Genomic DNA, 21,231 nt, shown 5'->3' with positions numbered 1-21,231 from the left:
CCCAGGCTGCCGACCTGGAACCTATCCCCTGATCAAAGAAGAAGCAGAAGAAGAACTCCAAAACAAGTAAACATCGCTCTTGCGTCATGATCATCACATAACCTGTACCTGCAACTGTTGTTGTAGTAATCTGTGAGCCACGTGGACTCAGCAATCCCATTACCATGGGTATCAAGACTAGCAAAGCTTAATGGGAAAGGAAGGGGTAAAGTGGTGAGGTTGCAGCAGCGACTAAGCATATATGGTGGCTAACATACGCAAATAAGAGCGAGAAGAGAGCAAGCGGAACAGTCGTGAAGCTAGCAATGATCAAGAAGTGATCCTGAACTCCTACTTACGTCAAGCATAACCCAAAACCGTGTTCACTTCCCGGACTCCGCCGAAAAGAGACCATCATGGCTACACACGCGGTTGATGCGTTTTAATTCAGATCTGGTGTCAAGTGTGTGGTTGGACTGAGAATGGTCAAAGAAGACAAACGGTTTGATGACATGCTACGGAGACAAGGAGAGAGGCGACAACTACGAACGGTTACGAGTTTTAAAAACAATGACGACAATGAGTGTCGATGCAATGCGGATGATGCCATGATGAATGCAACAAACAAAACAAATCACACGACGAAACTCGGAGTAGTTGGAAGTCTTCTGGAGCGTCGGTCTCGGGGCATTACATGGTGCTTCCTTGTTGATTATGAAAACTTGTTTGGATATGTATGTCTATATGGATATGTTGTTGGAAACTTGTTTCTGGTTATGTATATATGGATATGTTGGACTTTGTTGAACTATGTTGTTGGACATGTCGTTGGATATGTTGGATATGTATGCATCTATATCTGTGTTTGAAACCATGTCTAATTAATTGGATTTAAATAAAAACAGGGGATGTATAGCCTCTTTGCCGTCCGCTGGCCGACGGCAAAGAGCTTTGAGTGGACACGTGGCAGTCACCTGTGCATACTGGGAACACTGGCTGCATATTTGGTCATTTTGCCATCTGCAAGGGGACGGCAAAGTGACCAAATAGGCCTGGCAAACAGGGCCATCTATGTCGTCTGCTGGCAGACGGTATAGCTGGCCACGTGGTAGCTTCCCAGTGCTGCCCTAGCCAAGCTCTTTCTCGTCTGTCAGTGGATGGCAAAGAAGCTTATTCCTGTAGTGATTCTTGATTATTTGGCAACAAATATCGATGTTTTCCCTACACACGCAAAATTTTGCAAAGTAATCACATTTGCGGAGGTGGACAAAAAACATTTGGTGCCACCCAAGCGGTGGAGCAGTAGGCCGGAGCATTTTGCTGAGCACGTATCTGGTTGGTTGTGAGTGTAGACGTTTGAGGGGTGACCGGTCATTGTCGGGCGCGTCCATGTTTGTTTAGGGGGGCTGGATTTCACAGTCAGGTGCCGTTTAGGGGGGGCGGACTAGGTAGGTACAGCTGTAGATGCTCTCACAGTATGGTATGGTCCACACGCCAACACTCACGCCCTTCTTTTCTTGTCAGTCAGCCTCTCAACCAAGAGCCAGTTTTGGGCTGGGAGTCTGCCTTGGACGGCTGTGCCTGAGGTCAGGATGAGACAAAATAAAACAAGAGCTACGCAGTTGCCCAACGGGAACGGGAACGGGAATGCGGAGGTGGCCAACCTGGCCTTGACCTCGGCTCGGCTCCGACCCCTCCCTTCACTGTCACAAGAAAAAAGATCCCCGATTCTGCTTGTGTGACGCTGTTGATCAACGCTGCCCCCGCCAGACTTACTCGTCGCACCCCGCAACTACCACCGTCGGTCTTGGTCAGGTATTGTCAAGGAAAAACAGTACAATGATGGTGCGATAAGGTATGACAGAATCAAACATGCCTTTCTTACCACTACTGGTGAAGCAATTCATTTGCGTGATGCTCCTTCTAATAAGGATTGGAAGGAAGCTATGGACAATGAATATAATGCACTTATGAAAAATAAGAATTGGCACTCGGTACCACCAACATATGGAGAAAATATTATTGATTTTAAATGGGTGTACAAGATAAAAACAAAGTCTGATGGAAGCATAAACATGTGTAAGGCTAGCTAGATTAGTTGCCAAAGGATTTAAACAGAGGTTTGGCATTGATTATGAAGATACCTTTAGTCATGTTGTTAAGTTTGCTACCATTTGACTTGTCTTGTTTATTGCTATCTCCAGAGGTAGGAGTCTAAGAAAACTAGATGTTCAGAACGCATTCCTTCATGGTGTTCTTGAGGAAGAAGTGTTCATGCGGCAACCACCAGGTTATGAGGATCACAGCACACCACAGTATGTCTGTAAGTTGGATAAATCCTTATATGGTCTGAAACAGGCCCGAAGAGCTTGGTATTCCAGATTGAGCATGAAGTTACAACATCTTGGGTTCATACCATGCAAGGCAGATACCTCATTGTTCTTTTTTAATAAAGGCAATGTCACTATTTTTGTGGTTTTTTTATGTTGATGATATAATTGTTGCTAGTTCAAGTTAGATGCCACTACTTGCTTGCTTAAGGATTTAAAGTTAGAATTTGCTCTTAAATACTTGGGTGATCTTCATTATTTTGTTGGTATAGAAGTAAAGAACATAAAAGATGGCATACTTCTCTCAAAAGAAAAGTACACAATTGATATTCTCAGGAGAGTGGGATTGGAAAATTGCAAGCCAGTTAGTACACCAATATCTACCTCAGAAAGGCTCACAGTAGGAAGTGGAGAAGTTCTTGAAACAGAGGATGCAACAAATTATAGGAGTGTTGTAGGTGCTTTACAGTATTTAACTCTTACTTGTCCTGACATTTCCTATTCAGTGAACAAGGTATATCAATACTTGCATGCACCTAGAACTACTCATTGGACTGCAGTTAAGAGAATTCTAAGGTATCTCAAGTATTCAGAAGGTCTTGGACTTCAAATTACCAAGTCCTCTGTATGCTTGTAACTGCATATTCAAATGCAGACTGGGCAGGGCATGCTGATGATAGAAGATCTACATGTGGCTTTGTTGTGTTTTGGGGAACAAATCTTGTGTCATGGAGCGCAAGAAAATAGACCACTGTCTCAAGATCAAGTACAGAGGCTGAATACAAAGCCTTAGCAAATGGTACAGCTGAAGTAATGCGGATACAGACACTACTATATGAGCTTGTAATTAAGGCTCCACAGGCTGCGAGACTATGGTGTGACAATATTGGTGCAACCTATCTCTCAGCCAACCCTGTTTTCCATGCACGAACAAAACACATTGAGGTTGATTTTCATTTTGTCAGAGAAAGAGTACCTCGGAAGTTGCTTGAGATCAAGTTCATTCCTACAGGAGATCAACTTGCAAATGGGTTTACAAAACCCCTTACCATGAGAGGGTTGGATAAGTTTAAGTACAATCTCAACCTTGGCAAAGCTCCTTGAGGTTCAGATTGAGGGGGAGTGTTAGAATAAACTGAAGGAAATATGCTCTAGAGGCAATAATAAAGTTATTATTTATTTCCTTATATCATGATAAATGTTTATTATTCATACTAGAATTGTATTAACCGGAAACATAATACATGTGTGAATACATAGACAAACATAGTGTCACTAGTATGCCTCTACTTGACTAGCTCGTTTATCAAAGATGGTTATGTTTCCTAACCATGGACAAAAGAGTTGTCATTTGATTAACGGGATCACATCATTAGGAGAATGATGTGATTGACTTGACCCATTCCGTTAGCTTAGCACTTGATCGTTTAGTATGTTGCTGTTGCTTTCTTCATGACTTATACATGTTCCTATAACTATGAGATTATGCAACTCCCGTTTACCGGAGGAACACTTTGGGTGCTACCAAACGTCACAACGTAACTGGGTGATTATAAAGGAGTACTACAGGTGTCTCCAAAGGTACAAGTTGGGTTGGCGTATTTCGAGATTAGGTTTTGTCACTCCGATTATCGGAGAGGTATCTCTGGGCCCTCTCGGTAATGCACATCACTTAAGCCTTGCAAGCATTGCAACTAATGAGTTAGTTGCGGGATGATGTATTACGTAACGAGTAAAGAGACTTGCCAGTAACGAGATTGAACTAGGTATTGGATACCGACGATCGAATCTCGGGCAAGTAACATACCGGTGACAAAGGGAACAACGTATGTTGTTATGCGGTTTGACCGATAAAGATCTTCATAGAATATGTGGGAGCCAATATGAGCATCCAGGTTCCGCTATTGGTTATTGACCAAGAATAGTTCTAGGTCATGTCTACATTGTTCTCGAACCCGTAGGGTCCACACGCTTAAGGTTTCGATGACAGTTATATTATGAGTTTATGAGTTTTGATGTACCGAAGGAGTTCGGAGTCCCGGATGAGATTGGGGACATGACAAGGAGTCTCGAAATGGTCGAGACGTAAAGATCGATATATTGGACGACTATATTCGGAGTTCGGAAAGGTCCCGAGTGATTCGGGTATTTTTCGGAGTACCGGAGAGTTACGGGAATTCGCCGGGGAGTATATGGGCCTTATTGGGCCATACGGGAATAGAGGAGAGAGGCCAAAAGGAAGGAGGCCTGCGCCCCCCCCCCCCCCTCTGGTCCGAATTGGACAAGGGGGGCAGCCCACTTTTCCTTCTCCCTCTCCTCCTCTTTCCTTCTCCACCAAGGAAAGGAGGAGTCCTACTCCTCCTCTTTCCTTCTCCAACAAGGAAAGGAGGAGTCCTACTCCTCCTCTTTCCTTCTCCAACAAGGAAAGGAGGAGTCCCACTCCCGGTGGGAGTAGGACTCCCCCCTTGGCGCGCCTCCTCCATAGGCCGGCCGCCTCCCCCCTTGCTCCTATATATACGGGGGCAGGAGGCACCCCAAAGACACAACAACAATTGATCCTTGAGATCTATTAGTCGTGTGCGGTGCCCCCCTCCACCATAGTCCTCCTCGATAATATTGTAGCGGTGCTTAGGCGAAGCCCTGCGACGGTAGAACATCAAGATCATCACCACGCCGTCGTGCTAACGGAACTCTCCCTCGACACTCGGCTGGATCGGAGTTCGAGGGACGTCATCGAGCTGGACGTGTGCTAGAACTCAGAGGTGCCGTAGTTTCGGTGCTTGATCGGTCGGGCCGTGAGGACGTACGACTACATCAACCGCGTTGTTCTAACGCTTCCACTTTCGGTCTACAAGGGTATGTAGATTACACTCTCCCCTCTCGTTGCTATGCATCACCATGATCTTGTGTGTGCGTAGGAAATTTTTTGAAATTACTACGTTCCCCAACAGTGGCATCCGAGTCAGGTTTTATGCGTAGATGTCATATGCACGAGTAGAACATAAGTGAGTTGTGGGCGATACAAGTCATACTGCTTACCAGCATGTCATACTTTGGTTCAGCGGTATTGTTGGATGAAGCGGCCCGGACCGACATTACGCGTATACTTACGCGAGACTAGTTTTACTGCCGTGCTTCGCACACAGGTGACTAGCGGGTGTCTGTTTCTCCAACTTTAGTTGAACCGAGTATGGCTACGCCCGGTCCTTGAGAAGGTTAAAACAGCACTAACTTGACGAACTATCGTTATGGTTTTGATGCGTAGGTAAGAACGGTTCTTGCTCAGCCCATAGCAGCCACGTAAAATTTGCAACAACAAAGTAGAGGATGTCTAACTTGTTTTTGCAGGGCATGTTGTGATGTGATATGGTCAAGACGTGATGAGATATAAGTTGTTGTATGAGATGATCATGTTTTGTTGAAGTTATCGGCAACTGACAGAAGCCCTATGGTTGTCTCTTTGTTGCATAAGATGCAAGTGCCAAATAATTGCTTTACTTTATCGCTATGCGATAGCAATAGTTGCAAGAGCAATAGTTGGCGAGACGACCATGTGACGACACATTGATATAAAACAAGATGATGAAGATCATGGTGTCGTGCCGGTGACGATAGAGATCATGATAGTACTTTGGAGATGGAGATCAAAGGCACAAGATGATCATGGCCATATCATGTCACATATTTTGATTGCATATGATGTTTATCTTTTATATACATCTTATTTTCCTTAGTTTGACGGTAGCATTTTAAGATGATCTCTCACTAAATTATCAAGAAGTGTTCTCTCTGAGTATGCACCGTTGCGAAAGTTCTTCGTGCTGAGACACCACGTGATGATCGGGTGTGATAGGCTCTACGTTCAAATACAACGGGTGCAAAACAGTTGCACACGCGGAATACTCAGGTTAAACTTGACAAGCCTAGCATATAACAGATATGGCCTCGGAACATGGAGACCGAAAGGTCAAGCGTGAATCACATAGTAGATATGATCAACATATTGATGTTCACTGTTGAAACTACTCCATCTCACGTGACGATCGGACATGGTGTAGTTGATATGGATCACGTAATCACTTAGAGGATTAGAGGGATGTCTATCTAAGTGGGAGTTCTTAAGTAATATGATTAATTGAACTTAAATTTATCATGAACTTAGTCCTGGTAGTATTTTGCAAATTATGTTGTAGATCAATAGCTTGCATTGTTGCTTTCATATGTTTATTTTGATATGTTCCTAGAGAAAATTGTGATGAAAGATGTTGGTAGCAATGATGCAGATTGGATCCGTGATCTGAGGTTTATCCTCATTGCTGCACAGAAGAATTATGTCCTTAATGCACCACTAGGTGACAGACCTATTGCAGGAGCAGATGCGGATGTTATGAACGTTTGGCTAGCTCAATATGATGACTACTTGATAGTTTAGTGCACCATGCTTACCGGCTTAGAATCGGGGCTTCAAAGACGTTTTGAACGTCATGGACCATATGAGATGTTCCAGGAGTTGAAGTTAATATTTCAAGCAAATACCCGAGTTGAGAGATATGAAGTCTCCAGCAAGTTCTATGGCTAAAAGATGGAGGAGAATCGCTCAACTAGTGAGCATATGCTCAGATTGTCTGGGTACTACAATCGCTTGAATCAAGTGGGAGTTAATCTTCTAGATAAAATAGTGATTGACAGAATTCTCTAGTCACCATCACCAAGTTGGTAGAACTTCGTGATAAACTATAATATGCAAGGGATGACGAAAGTGATTCCCGAGCTCTTCGTGATGTTGAAATCGACGAAGGTAGAAATCAAGAAAGAGCATCAAGTGTTGATGGTTGACAAGATCACTAGTTTCAAGTAAAGGGCAAAGGGAAAGAAAGGGAACTTCAACTAGAATGACAAGCAAGTTGTCACTCCCACGAAGAAGTCCAAAGCTGAACCAAAGCCTGAAACTGAGTGCTTACACTGCAAAGGAAATGGTCACTGGAAGTGGAACTACTCCAAATATTTGGTGGATAAGAAGGATGGCAAAGTGAACAACGGTATATTTTGATGTACAGGTTATTGATGTGTACCTTACTAGTGTTTATAGTAGCCCCTGAGTATTTGATACTTGCTCGGTTGCTAAAAATTTAGTAACTCGAAAGTTACAGAATAAACAGAGACTGTTTGAAGGGGAAGTGACGATGAGTGTTGGAAGTAGTTCCAAGATTTATATGATCATCATCACACACTCCCTATACTTTCGGGATTAGTGTTAAACCTAAATAAATGTTATTTAGCTTTTGCGTTGAGCATGAATATGATTTGATCATGTTTATTGCAATACGGTTATTCATTTAAAGTCAGAGAATAATTGTTGTTCTGTTTACATGAATAAAACCTTCAATGGTCATACACCCAATGAAAATAGTTTATTGGATCTCGATCATAGTGATACACATATTCATAATATTGATGCCAAAAGATGCAAAGTTAATAATGATAGTGCAACTTATTTGTGGCACTGCCGTTTGGGTCATATCGGTGTAAAGCGCATGAAGAAACTCCATAAAGATGGATTTTCGGAATCACTTTGTTATGAATCATTTGATGCTTGCGAACCGTGCATTTGGGCGAGATGACTAAAACTCCGTTCTTCGAAACAATGGAACGAGCAACAAACTTGTTGGAAATAATACATACTGATGTATGCAGACCAATGAGTATTAAGGCTCGTGGCGGGTATCGTTATTTTCTGACCTTCACAGATAATTTGAGCAGATATGGGTATATCTACTTGATGAAACATAAGTCTGAAATAGTTGAAAGGTTCAAAGAATTTCAGAGTGAAGTGGAAAATCATCGTAACAAGAAAATAAAGTTTCTGCGATCTGATCGTGGAGATAAATATTTGAGTTATGAGTTTGGTCTTCAATTAAAACAATGTGGAATAGTTTCACAAACTCACGCCACCTGGAACACCACAATGTACTGGTGTGTCCGAACGTCGTAATCGTACTTTACTAGATATGGTGCGATCTATGATATCTCTTATCAGTTTACCACTATTGTTTTGGGGTTATGCATTAGAGACAGCTGCATTCACGTTTAATAGGGCACCATCTAAATCCGTTGAGACGACACCATATGAACTATGGTTTAGCAGTAAACCTAAGCTGTCGTTTCTTAAAGTTTGGAGTTGCGATGCTTATATGAAAAAGGTTTTCAACTTGATAAGCTCGAATCCAAATCGGAGAAGTGCGTCTTCATAGAATACCCAAAGGAAACTGTTGGGTACACCTTCTATCACAGATCCGAAGGCAAAACATTCGTTGTTAAGATGGATCCTTTCTAGAGAAGGAGTTTCTCTCGAAAGAAGTGAGTGGGAGGAAAGTAGAACTTGATAAGGTAATTGTACCTTCTCCCAAATTGGAAAGTAGTTCATCACAGAAATCAGTTCCAGTGATGCCTACACCGATTAGTGAGGAAGTTAATGATGATGATCATGAAGCTTCAGATCAAGTTACTACCGAACCTCATAGGTCTTCCAGAATAAGATCCGCACCAAAGTGGTACGGTAATCCCGTTCTAGAAGTCATGTTACTAGAACATGATGAACCTACGAACTATGAGGAAGCGACGATGAGCCCAGATTCCGCGAAATGGCTTGAGGCCATAAAATCTGAGATAGGATCCATGTATGAGAACAAAGTAAGGACTTTGGTTGACTTGCTCGATGATTAGCAAGCCATGTTAAATAAATGGATCTTCAAGAGGAAGACAGGACACTGGTAGTAGTGTTACTATCTACAAAGCTCGACTTGTCACAAAAAGGTTTTTGACAAGTTCAAGGTGTTGACTACAATGAGATTTTCTCAACTGTAGCGATGCTTAAGTCTGTCCGAATCATGTTAGCAATTGTCACATGTTATGAAATCTGGCAAATGGATGTCAAAAACTACATTCTTTAATGTATTTATTAAAGAAGAGTTGTATATGATGCAACCAGAAGGTTTTGTTAATCCTAAAGGTACTAACAAAATGTGCGAGCTCCAACGATCCATCAATGGACTGGTGCAAGCATCTCGGAGTTGGAATATACGCTTTGATGAGTTGATCAAAGCATATGGTTTTATACAGACTTTTGGAAAGGCCTGTATTTACAAGAAAGTGAGTGGGAGCTCTGTAGCATTTCTGATATTATATGTGCAAGACATATTGTTGATTGGAAATGATATAGAATTTCTAGATAGCATAAAAGGATACCTGAATAAAAGGTTTTTCAATGAAAGACCTCAGTAAAGCTACTTACATATTGAGCATCAAGATCTATTAAGATAGATCAAGACGCTTGATAAGTTATTCAATAAGTACATACCTTGTCAAGATTTTGAAATAGTTCAAAATGGAACAGTCAAAGAAAGAGTTCTTGCCTGTGTTGCAAAGGTGTGAAATTGAGTAAGACTCAAATCCCGACCACGGCAGAAAATAGAAAAGAGAATGAAAGTCATTCCCTATGCCTCAGTCATAGGTTCTATAAAGTATGCTATGTACCAGACCTATTATATACCTTGCTCTGAACTTGGCAAGGGAGTACAATAGTGATCTAGAAGTAGATCACTGGACATTGGTCAAAATTATCCTTAGAGAAATAAGGAGATGTTTCTCGATTATGGAGGTGATAAAAGAGCCCGTCGTAAAAAGTTACAACGATGCAAACTTTTACACCGATCCAGATGACTCTAAGTCTCAATCTGGATACATATTGAAAGTGGGAGCAATTAGCTAGAGTAGCTCCGTGCAAAGCATTGTAGACATAGAATATTTGCAAAATACATACGACTCTGTAATATGACAGACCCGTTGACTAAACTTCTCTCACGAGCAAAAGATGATCATACCTTAGTACTCTTTGGGTGTTAATCACATAGCGATGTGAACTAGATTATTGACTCTAGTAAACCCTTTGGGTGTTGATCACATGACAATGTGAACTATGGGTATTAATCACATACAGATGTGAATATTGGTGTTAAATCACATGATGATGTGAACTAGATTATTGACTCTAGTGCAAGTGGGAGACTAAAGGAAATATGCTCTAGAGGCAATAATAAAGTTATTATTTATTTCCTTATATCATGATAAATGTTTATTATTCATGCTAGAATTGTATTAACCGGAAATATAATACATGTGTGAATACATAGACAAACATAGTGTCACTAGTATGCCTCTACTTGACTAGCTCGTTTATCAAAGATGGTTATGTTTCCTAACCATGGACAAAAGAGTTGTCATTTGATTAACGGGATCACATCATTAGGAGAATGATGTGATTGACTTGACCCATTCCGTTAGCTTAGCACTTGATCGTTTAGTATGTTGCTGTTGCTTTATTCATGACTTATACATGTTCCTATAACTATGAGATTATGCAACTCCCGTTTACCGGAGGAACACTTTGGGTGCTACCAAACGTCACAACGTAACTGGGTGATTATAAAGGAGTACTACAGGTGTCTCCAAAGGTACATGTTGGGTTGGCGTATTTTGAGATTAGGTTTTGTCACTCCGATTATCGGAGAGGTATCTCTGGGCCCTCTCGGTAATGCACATCACTTAAGCCTTGCAAGCATTGCAACTAATGAGTTAGTTGCGGGATGATGTATTACGTAACGAGTAAAGAGACTCGCCAGTAATGAGATTGAACTAGGTATTGGATGCCGACGATCGAATCTCGGGCAAGTAATATACCGATGACAAAGGGAACAACGTATGTTGTTATGCGGTTTGACTGATAAAGATCTTCATAGAATATGTGGGAGCCAATATGAGCATCCAGGTTCCACTATTGGTTATTGACCGAGAATAGTTCTAGGTCATGTCTACATTTTTCTCGAACCCGTAGGGTCCGCACGCTTAAGGTTTCGATGACAGTTATATTATGAGTTTATGAGTTTTGATGTACCCAAGGAGTTCGGAGTCCCAGATGAGATCGGGGACATGACGAGGAGTCTCGAAATGGTCGAGACGTAAAGATCGATATATTGGACGACTATATTCGGAGTTCGGAAAGGTTCCGAGTGATTCGGGTATTTTTTCGGAGTACCGGAGAGTTACGGGAATTCGCCGGGGAGTATATGGGCCTTATTGGGCCATACGGGAATAGAAGAGAGAGGCCAAAAGGAAGGAGGCCTGCGCCCCCCCCCCCCCCTCTGGTCCGAATTGGACAAGGGGGGCAGCCCACTTTTCCTTCTCCCTCTCCTCCTCTTTCCTTCTCCAACAAGGAAAGGAGGAGTCCTACTCCTCCTCTTTCCTTCTCCAACAAGGAAAGGAGGAGTCCTACTCCCGGTGGGAGTAGGAGTCCCCCCTTGGCGCGCCTCCTCCATAGGCCGGCCACCTCCCCCCTTGCTCCTATATATACGGGGGCAGGGGGCACCCCAAAGACACAACAACAATTGATCCTTGAGATCTATTAGCCGTGTGCGGTGCCCCCCTCCACCATAGTCCTCCTCGATAATATTGTAGCGGTACTTAGGCGAAGCCCTGCGACGGTAGAACATCAAGATCGTCACCACGCCGTCGTGCTGACGGAACTCTCCCTCGACACTCGGCTGGATCGGAGGTCGGGGGACGTCATCGAGCTGAACGTGTGCTAGAACTCGGAGGTGCCGTAGTTTCGGTGCTTGATCGGTCGGGCCGTGAGGACGTACGACTACATCAACCGCGTTGTTCTAACGCTTCCGCTTTTGGTCTACAAGGGTATGTAGATTACACTCTCCCCTCTCGTTGCTATGCATCACCATGATCTTGTGTGTGCGTAGGAATTTTTTTGAAATTACTACGTTCCCCAACATAAACTGTATAGAGTTAGGAATCTTGTTTAAACTTGTAATCCTCCTCTATTTTTTCTTCTCTCTCGTATCTCTCTGTAATTGCTTCTCCTCTCATATCTCTCTGTAACGATCTCTCCTGATCGATCTCTCCCACAATTTTTATGCCAAGGCTATTGCTCAATATATACAACGCGGCCCAGACGAAGGGTTCTACGCTTCCCACATTGTTTCACAATCTTCCGTTGCTATCAAGCTACAAATCATTAGCTAGAATCACGCTATCATGCTTTTACCCATATTTTTGTGATGTAAACATCTATATGCAATGATGTGATGCATTTATGATGTGATGTTACAATCATGTGATGATACTACTGTTTTGGCCTCTTTTTGTGGTGTGAAACTGAGAGTGGATTTTTGGAACATGGGTGCATTGGAGGACTTTATTTTAAGTAGTTTAATAGTCACATTCAAAATTTCAAAAAATCCTAAAAAGAATTCTACATGATCATATGGATGGATATTACACCTGTGTAAAGTTTGGTGACGAAATAAGTAAACATGTGAGCTATGTAAAAATGACAAAATGACGACATCTAAATAGTGAATAATACATCACTACAGAAATCAGGAACTTTGTCGTCCGCCACGGCTCACGGCAAAGGCACACATGGCGGACGACAAAGACCTTTGCCGTCAGCCAGCAGACGACAATAGGTCAACAGGTCCGGCTGAATAGGCTACGACAAAGGCCTCTTTGTCGTCTGCTGGCGGACGACAAAGATGAAAAGGGCTTTGCTGTCAGCTAACAGACGGCAAAGAGTTTGGACGGCACACATGGTAGTTCAGGTCCGTCAAGTGGTTAACGACGTGCTTTGCCGTCAGCCAGCGGATGACAAAGATGCAAAGGCCTTTGTCGTTTGCTGGCTGATGGCAAATCTGCCAAATAGGCCAGCCCCTAATTCCCTGGTTGCATAGGTAGCTGCCACGTGGCAGCTTTGCTGTCCGCCAACAGACGGAAAAGTGTCTATATAGCCCCTGTTTTTTCCGTTTTTTCTTAAATTCATTCAATTTTGACAGAATTTCACACACACAAACACACACACACACACACATACACACATATATAGGGTGGGTCTATTATGATAACACCCCCTTAAGAGCTTATTCTGCACACCGGTTGCTTATTCTGATAACACCACCCTAACCGACCCGACGTGCACCACACTACCACAGAGGCACAGAGCCGGCCGAAGCAATCCCCACCCCACCCACTCTTCCCTCTCCTCCCACGACCTCACTTCTCTCCATCTTCTTCCTCCCCCTGATCCCCTCCACTTTCTTCCTCCTAGCTAACACCACCGATCCAACCCACCTGCCACCTCTCCTCCTCCACTCCTCCCCACAACGGACCTCAACCAGGCCTCCCACCGCCAGGCCGGCTCCGGTGCCCCACCTCCTTCACCACCGTCCCCGTCCCAGATCTCCAACGCCAGCCCCTCCCCCGGTCGGCGCGCCTCCGCCCTCCCCTCCCACCGCGCCTCACCGGCCTCCTAGGGGTCCCTGGCGACCCTTGCTGGTCCCTACCCCACAACCTCCCACCGCCATGCCACCTCCCTCCCCTGCGCCGTCGCCCCCGCCAAGACACCTACATCCACCGGCCACGCCCCGTCAAGCAACGGCCGGATCCGACAAGATCCGGCTCTACCTCCCTGTCTCCCCCTTCTCAAAACCTGCGCCTTCTTCCTCCCACTCCCCACGACCCCCACCTTCCTCCCGCTCCACCGCACGACCTCCCATGCCTTCTGCCGTCAGGACCGCCAAGGGCTGCGCCGCCGTCCGGCCCAGCCATCTCCAACACCTGGCGTAACCAACACCGCTGCTAAACCACTAGCAGCTGCGCACGCTGCCTTCCACACGGACCTGCGCACCGCCGTCGTCCACACGGACCCGCGCGCCGCCGCCGCTCTGTTCACCACCACCCGAGGCGACCCGGCTACCTCCAACCGCTGCCGCCCTGCTGGATCCGGCGAGATCCGGCCGCCCCACCATGGCTCGCCACCCACCCGACAACCTCCTACTACATCAGCGCGCCATGGCTCGGCCCCGACCTCTTGCTGCGCCGCTGTGGTCGGAACCACTCTCCCCACACCCGGATCTGCAGCGGCCATCGGTCGGCATCACACCTGCTGGCTTCGTCCCTCAGCACCACCCCCATGGATCGGCTGCCCCCACGCCTTTCTTCTGCTGACAGGCGGCGAATGCCCCTCCCTTCCCTCCCCAACCGGCAACCTACAGGATGCCCTTGCTGCTAGATCCAGTGTGTGCCGTGGTGTGCTCCTCCATCTCGTGTAGTTCGCTTTCCCCCCTGTACTTGCCTTTTCCCGTCTCCATTGTTAACCAGCGAAGCCCTGCTGCACAGGGCACATGGACCATCGCCGACGACCCCAGCGGTCCGCCACTGCAGCTCGTGGGATGGAGGCCTGTGGAAAGATGCGGTGCGGTTGACGCACTGACAAAGTTCGAGATTTTTTTTTTTGCATTTTCAGATTTCGCTTGGGCACAAAAATTGGTGTTCGCCTGGGTCTTCGCTGCGGTGCTGGCGTGCAGTGCTCGTGAATCCAGCGTGCAGTGCAGTGCGTTCTGGACCCTTGGTCAGGCCTTGTGCTCTTCGGTAGTCGCTGGCGTGCAGCTCGTCCCCCGTGTGACATGTAGTTCTATTCTGCCTCCTAGGAACTGCACCTCAACCCATGTCTACTCATTGCAAATATTTTTAATGTTCAGTTTTGATGGTTTGCAGCAGATGGAAAAACATCACAAAAAGAAAAACAGTGAACTTAGACCAAGAATGCAGTTCTATTGCTTGCTGCAGTTCACTTGGGTATCCATTGGAGTGCGCCGTGATGCAATATGGCTGCTGCCAGCTTGCAGTTCCCAGGCGCGGTGGTGCTGAGAGTTTCCTTGTGCATTTCGTATGCTTATTTCTGTGTTTTGAGAGGTTTAATACGCTACTGTTGTCATTTCCTTTTATGCATCCTATATGCATTTCTAAATTCTATTGTGAAGTGGACGATAGGTTTGTACAAAACGATGGAGTTCACTATTTTTGTGCAAGTCAGTGCACTTGTTGTATTTTGGAGTTTGCCAAAACAGGGAAAGATATTCATGTGTTTATCGGCTCATAGAACAAATTGGAACAAAGTGAAGTTTTGTTGTAAAGGATCTTGTTACAGAAGTGTTGAGGTTCACTGCGTAAAACAAAAAATGTTGGAAAAATTATTTGACGAAATCCGATGTTATGACGTGTGTGCAGTTTGGTGTTGGTAGTGTGGCTGTTCATTTTTGGTAGTGTTGAGGTTCACTTACACCCAATAAAAATTAGGGTTCACTTATGCTGTAAAAAATAACAAAAAAGTAATGCGGTGCACTTCTTGATGGTGTTGCGGTTCGCTTACGCCCGATGTGAAGCACACTGCTTCCCATGTGAAAAAATTTGCGTCCAACAAAAGAAATCAAGTAGTCTGCTAGCCCGTCTGATGCAGTGCGGTTTTCATTCTAAAAGCAGTGCGGTTTTCTTCCTCGTCTTCAGAAATTCACATCCCACAAAAAAGAAATCATGCAGTCCACTAGCCCGTCTGACGCAGTGCGGTTTTCAGTCTAAAAGCAGTGCGGTTTTCTTCCCTGTCTTTAAAAATTTATGTCCCACAAAAAGAAAACCATGCAGTTCTCTTACCCATGTGACGCAGTGCGGCTTTTCATCCGATGCAGTGCGGTTTTCAGTCGGATGAAGCACCCACGTCGATTTGGGTGTCGCGAAAAACAGAGTGCTCGCATTTCGGTAAATTTGAAATTCCTCTTAAACCGTAAAGAATTAGAGAGAGTGTTCTACATGAAAAAGTTCTGCCTCGTCGATATCTTTCCAACGGAGTATCGTTTGAATCATTCCGACCAGTGGTTTGTAAAAATTTCGCAAAAAAACGGCCGCTGCCACTCATCGTCCGCCACACGATTTTCAAAATTAAGTTAAAACCGTAAGGAATCTCAAAACCATTGCAACATATGAAAGTTGCGCCTCGTTCGTAGCTTTCCAACAGCATATCACACGCCTCATTTCGACAAACGGTTCAAAAACTGGAGTGAAAACAGTGCCGAAAATTTGAAAACATTTAAAAAATAGAATTCCGCGATTTAGTAAATTTGAAACTACTCTTAAAACGTAACGAATTAGAGAAAGATTTATATATGAAAAAGATGCGCCTCAATGATATCTATCCAACGGCGTATCATTTGCTTCATTCCGACAAGTGGTTTAGAAAAAAACGCGAAAAAACGCTCGCTGCCACTCGTCATCCGCCGCACTATTTTCAAAACTGCTCTTAAACCGTGTGGAATCTCGAAAAGTGTTCAACATGTCGAAGTTGCGCATAATCCATAGCTTTTCAATGGTATATTACACGCCTCATTTCGATAAACAGTTAAAAAATTAGAGCGAAAACAGTACCGAAAAAACACCGCGTGCAATTTTTTTCGACACGAAGTTCACTAGTCTCTATTGCAGTGCTCGTCGTCAAAATGATGCAGTGCGCTTCTGTTGAGAGTGCAGTGCCGAAGTGGTGTGCAGAATAGTTATTCTGCTAATATTAGCAGAATAGACCGTCTGTATATATATACATTTCAAAATAATTTCAACAATCATACCAACAATAAGTTTCCAACAACAAATACACGTTTCCAACAACAAGAACATATACAAGTTTCCAACAACATTTCCATATATACAAGTTTGCAACAAGATATCCAACAAGATTCCAACAACATATCCAACAAGTTTGCAACAAGTTTCCATAAATAAAAAGGAAGCACAAGCACAAGTAAAAGTTTGCAACAAGTTTTCATCAATGCTAGCTTCCTCATCTCAAGCAAATCTGCAAATTAGGAAAGATGAAAGTTAGAACAAGAAGAAGACTAGCTAGAAGAAAAAGAAGAAGAAGAAGAAGAAGAAGAAGCAATCTTCTTTTTCTTCTTCTTCTTCTTCTAACTAAGGTAGGTAAAAATGCAATTTTTTAGCTAAGGTAGGTAAAAATGCTAAGTGTGTAGGTCATTTTAGAGGTAAGCTAGGTAAATAGGTCATTTTGGAGCTAACCTACGTAGTTATGCCATTTTTTAGCTAACTAAGCATATTTATTCATTTTGTAGGACAAAATGGTAAGTGTAGGTCATTTTAGAGCTATGCTAGTTAAAATCGGTCATTTTGGAGCTAGGTATGGTTATTTTGTCATTTTGGAGGAAAATACACAAATTATATGATAGTTTGGAGCTAAACCAAGGTTATTATGCCATGTTTTACCTAAGTGCGCTAATTATGTCATAAACGAACTAGCTAAGCTAATTATAGATCATTATTGAGCTATCCTAGGTTGTTATGCCATTTTGTACGTAAGTGAGCTAATTATGTCATAAATGAAGTAGCTAAGCTAATTATAGATCATTATTGAGATATCCTAGGTTGTTATGCCATTTTGTACCTAAGTGAGCTAATTATGTCATAAATGAAGTATCTAAGCTAATTCTAGATCATTATTGAGCTATCCTAGGTTGTTATGCCATTTTGTACCTAAGTGAGCTAATTATGTCATAAATGAACTAGCTAAGCTAGCTATAGACCATTATTGAGCTATCCTAGGTTGTTATGCCATTTTCTAGCTAACAAAGCATTTGTTAAGCAAAAAACTTGGGAAAACTTACCATAATCCGGGAGGTGAAGGGTCGGCCGGGGTTGCGCTACCGTGAGACGGAGAAGGATCAGTCGATCCTTTATGGGAGGCGTGCTACACGAAAGATCATTTGCAATGTTTAGTTAGCATGATGCAACTGAAATGTGAATACTAGTAACTAATGACCATTCAAATGAAACTCACCGTGTCCGCTATAGCAATCTGGGGCATCGGCGGAGGGGTCTGGCCGGTTTTCTCGCACACGGACTGCACATTTTGTTTTCATGAGTCAGTCATATTAGTTAGCAATGAAACGAACATTGCATGCATGATTTGGCTAGTATGCAGGAGAAACTTACCACGAGGATCTCGTATAGGGCCTGGTGACTCACATTGTTCCGGTTCCTCCCCACCTCCAACAGATTAGTCGTCCTCTCCTTCATGTCCCTCACATTCTCCTCCGCCTGCCTGGTTGCCTCCGCCACAAGCTCCTGGGCCCTAGCCTCGATAGCGAGATCCACTGGCCGTGGTCGAGGCCTCATCTTGGGAAGAGACTTCGTCTGCCGCTTCTTGATCTCCGGGAGGCTTCTAGGACAATGTATGAGCCCATCACCAATGGCTATGTGGCCATGTTTCCTCCCATCACCAGATAGCATCACAAGCTCAGGATCAAAAGGACTCTGGCTCGGATTGAAGTCCTTGCCTTTCATCTCCTTCCCCCAATCTCTATACCTCACAAGCTTGTCGTGGGAGGAGATGTTGGTGAAGCTATCTGGATGATTGAGGTCATCCTCCGAGAATGCCTTGGCCTTCTTGTACGGGGCACTATGGGCCATGGCATCGAGGTCGTACAGCGGCGACACCTCCTTCTTGTTGTGTCGCGCCTGGAAGAGAGGAATAGGGTAAATTAGTAATTAAAGCTAGCATGAAGAATGAAATTGCATGAATCAAACCACATACCCAGTGATCCCCGCACTCAAATAGGTTGGAGCTCCCTTGATGGTGCGGCACACCTCGCATCTAGGCACGCTTGTCCCTGGCCTTGTTGTGGACGGCTAGCCATTGGGGAGAGCACCACTCATCCACCAACCTCTCCCAACAGTCCATCTTATCCGCACACCATCTCGGGGGCACCTAAGTTAGACAAAGAGAAATTTCAGCGCTACATCTACGAATCAAATCAAGGAAACTGGTACAAGGCCTTAAGAATAGGTAATTACCATCATGTACTTCTCCTTACTCAGATACTTGAGGCGGCACTTCTTCTTCTGCCTCCTGATGTTAGTCGAGGCGTAGTAGTCTCGGACAGCCTGGGTCCGAGCCTAGTGTCGTGTGTTCTGAAGTAGGCGCTTGCACTCGGCTTCGAGAACCATAGCCGCATCCGCCTCATGTTCCTCAAGACACCTGTAGAAGGTCTGCAATCAAACAAGAGAACGCTGATCATTAGTACAATCACTAGGTACTGTTGATTTTTAATTCCATAAAGGAGAAATTACCCAAAACCGCCGTCTCCCAATGTCGGTCACCGTCTCGCACACGACACCATCGACCGTCTCCACTGATGGGGCCGGGGCAGCCTCATACAGCTCCCAGGTCAGTGCTAGCTGTGGAATCTCACCCTCACCGGGCAACGCGACCCACCCGCAGAAGTGGTGCCAGACTAGAGTACCAAGGACCTGGTTGGGCCTGCGGACACGATCTGCATGTATCCAACCCCTACAGTATGACAAGGCCAATACATTAGATATTAATTTGAACAAACATGAAGGGAAAAGGTTAAAAAAAGTAAATTAATGCACTTACTTCTCCCTATTAGGCTGAATTAACCACCTCTAGTCGCGGGTCACCGGCACGGACGGTAGCTTAGTACCACCACGCTGGTAGACCTTCTTGCCCTCCTCAACCCGCTCGCTCTCGCTGAAGCTATCCTCAGATAAGGTCTCCTCTACATCATCGTCATGGTCGCTAGTCTCTGGAGTCATGTGTGACAAAGACTCTGGGACCCTAGTCTCCTGGGAGGAAGACTATGGGACCTGAGTCTCCTGGGAGGAAGACACTGGGACCCGAGGCTCGGCAACCCGTGGCTCGCCGACCAGAGGCTCGTCGTCCCAAGGATCATGGACCGGAGTCCAACACGGGTCCAGGTCAGACGGGTCCACCTGAGACAGAGCACTCCGGTGGTCCAGAGACTCGGCGAGGGGGGTGGCGGCAAGGAAGGCAGAACAACCTTCCTACCTCTCCCAGCGCCCCGTCCACCTCTACCTGCACCCCTCTTCTTCCCACGAACTCCTCTCCCGACCGAAGAAGAAGCGCCCGTCGAAGGTGCTGGGTGTGTGTGCATACTGTCTACCAGCGCCCTCCAAAGGTTCTGCGGTGGAATAACAACACCCCTGCCATGCACCGAGGTAGGAGGCTCGGAGCGCTCTTGACCCAAGCCCACCATCTGTCAACACCTGCAATGACAAAGAGTAAATGAAATTAGTACAACATAAACACAACAAAAAATTTAGTGTGTATCCTCATCATGAACATAATAAAAAATTGAATACCTAATAACATAAACTAATTAATATCGGGGTGTCGGTGTCGGGATCTCGGGGTGTTGTGTCTGGGGTCGGGGTGTCGGTGGTGTCCTGTCGGGGTCGGGGTGCCCCTCAGCAACCCTCAACCATCGGCAACCCGCGGGGGTTGGGGTGTCGTGTCGGGGGTCGGGGTGTCGGTGGTGTCGTGTCGAGGGTCGAGGGGTCGGGTTGTCAGGGCGTCGTGTCGAGGGTCGAGGGGTCGGGGTGTCGGGGTGTCGTGTTGAGGGTCCAGGGGTCGGGGTCAAATCCTCGACCCCTTGACCCTCGACACGACACCCGACCCCTCGAATGACACCCCGACCCCTCGACCCTCGACACGACACCCTGACACCCCGACCCCTCGACCCTCAACACGACACCCCCGACACCCCAACCCCTCGACCAACAAAACACCCCGACCACTCGACCCTCGACACTAAACTAAAAAACCTAAACTAATTAAACTAAATAACCTAGACCAATTAAACCTAAACTAACTAAACTAGAAAACCAAAACCAATTAAACCTAAACTAACTAAACTAAACAACCTAAACTAATTAAACTAAATAACCTAAACTAATTATACTAATTAACCTAAAAAATTAAACCTAAACTAAATAACCTAAACTAACTAAACTAAATAACCTAAACAAATTAAACCTAAACTAAATAGCCTAACAAATTAAACTTAAACCTTAACTAAAAAACCTTAATTAATTGAACCTAAAAACTAACTAAACTAAAAAAACAGGGTGGCAGGGGCTCACCGTGGGGGCGGCGACGGGTCGGGGAAGGGGCGGCGACGGGGCGCAGTAGCGACAGGGCGCA

The sequence above is a fragment of the Triticum aestivum genome, chromosome 3B (genome assembly GCF_018294505.1).
Source record: "Triticum aestivum cultivar Chinese Spring chromosome 3B, IWGSC CS RefSeq v2.1, whole genome shotgun sequence".
Classification (NCBI taxonomy): domain Eukaryota; kingdom Viridiplantae; phylum Streptophyta; class Magnoliopsida; order Poales; family Poaceae; genus Triticum; species Triticum aestivum.
The sequence above is the reverse complement of the archived record's forward strand: the minus strand, read 5'-3'. Positions refer to the sequence as shown.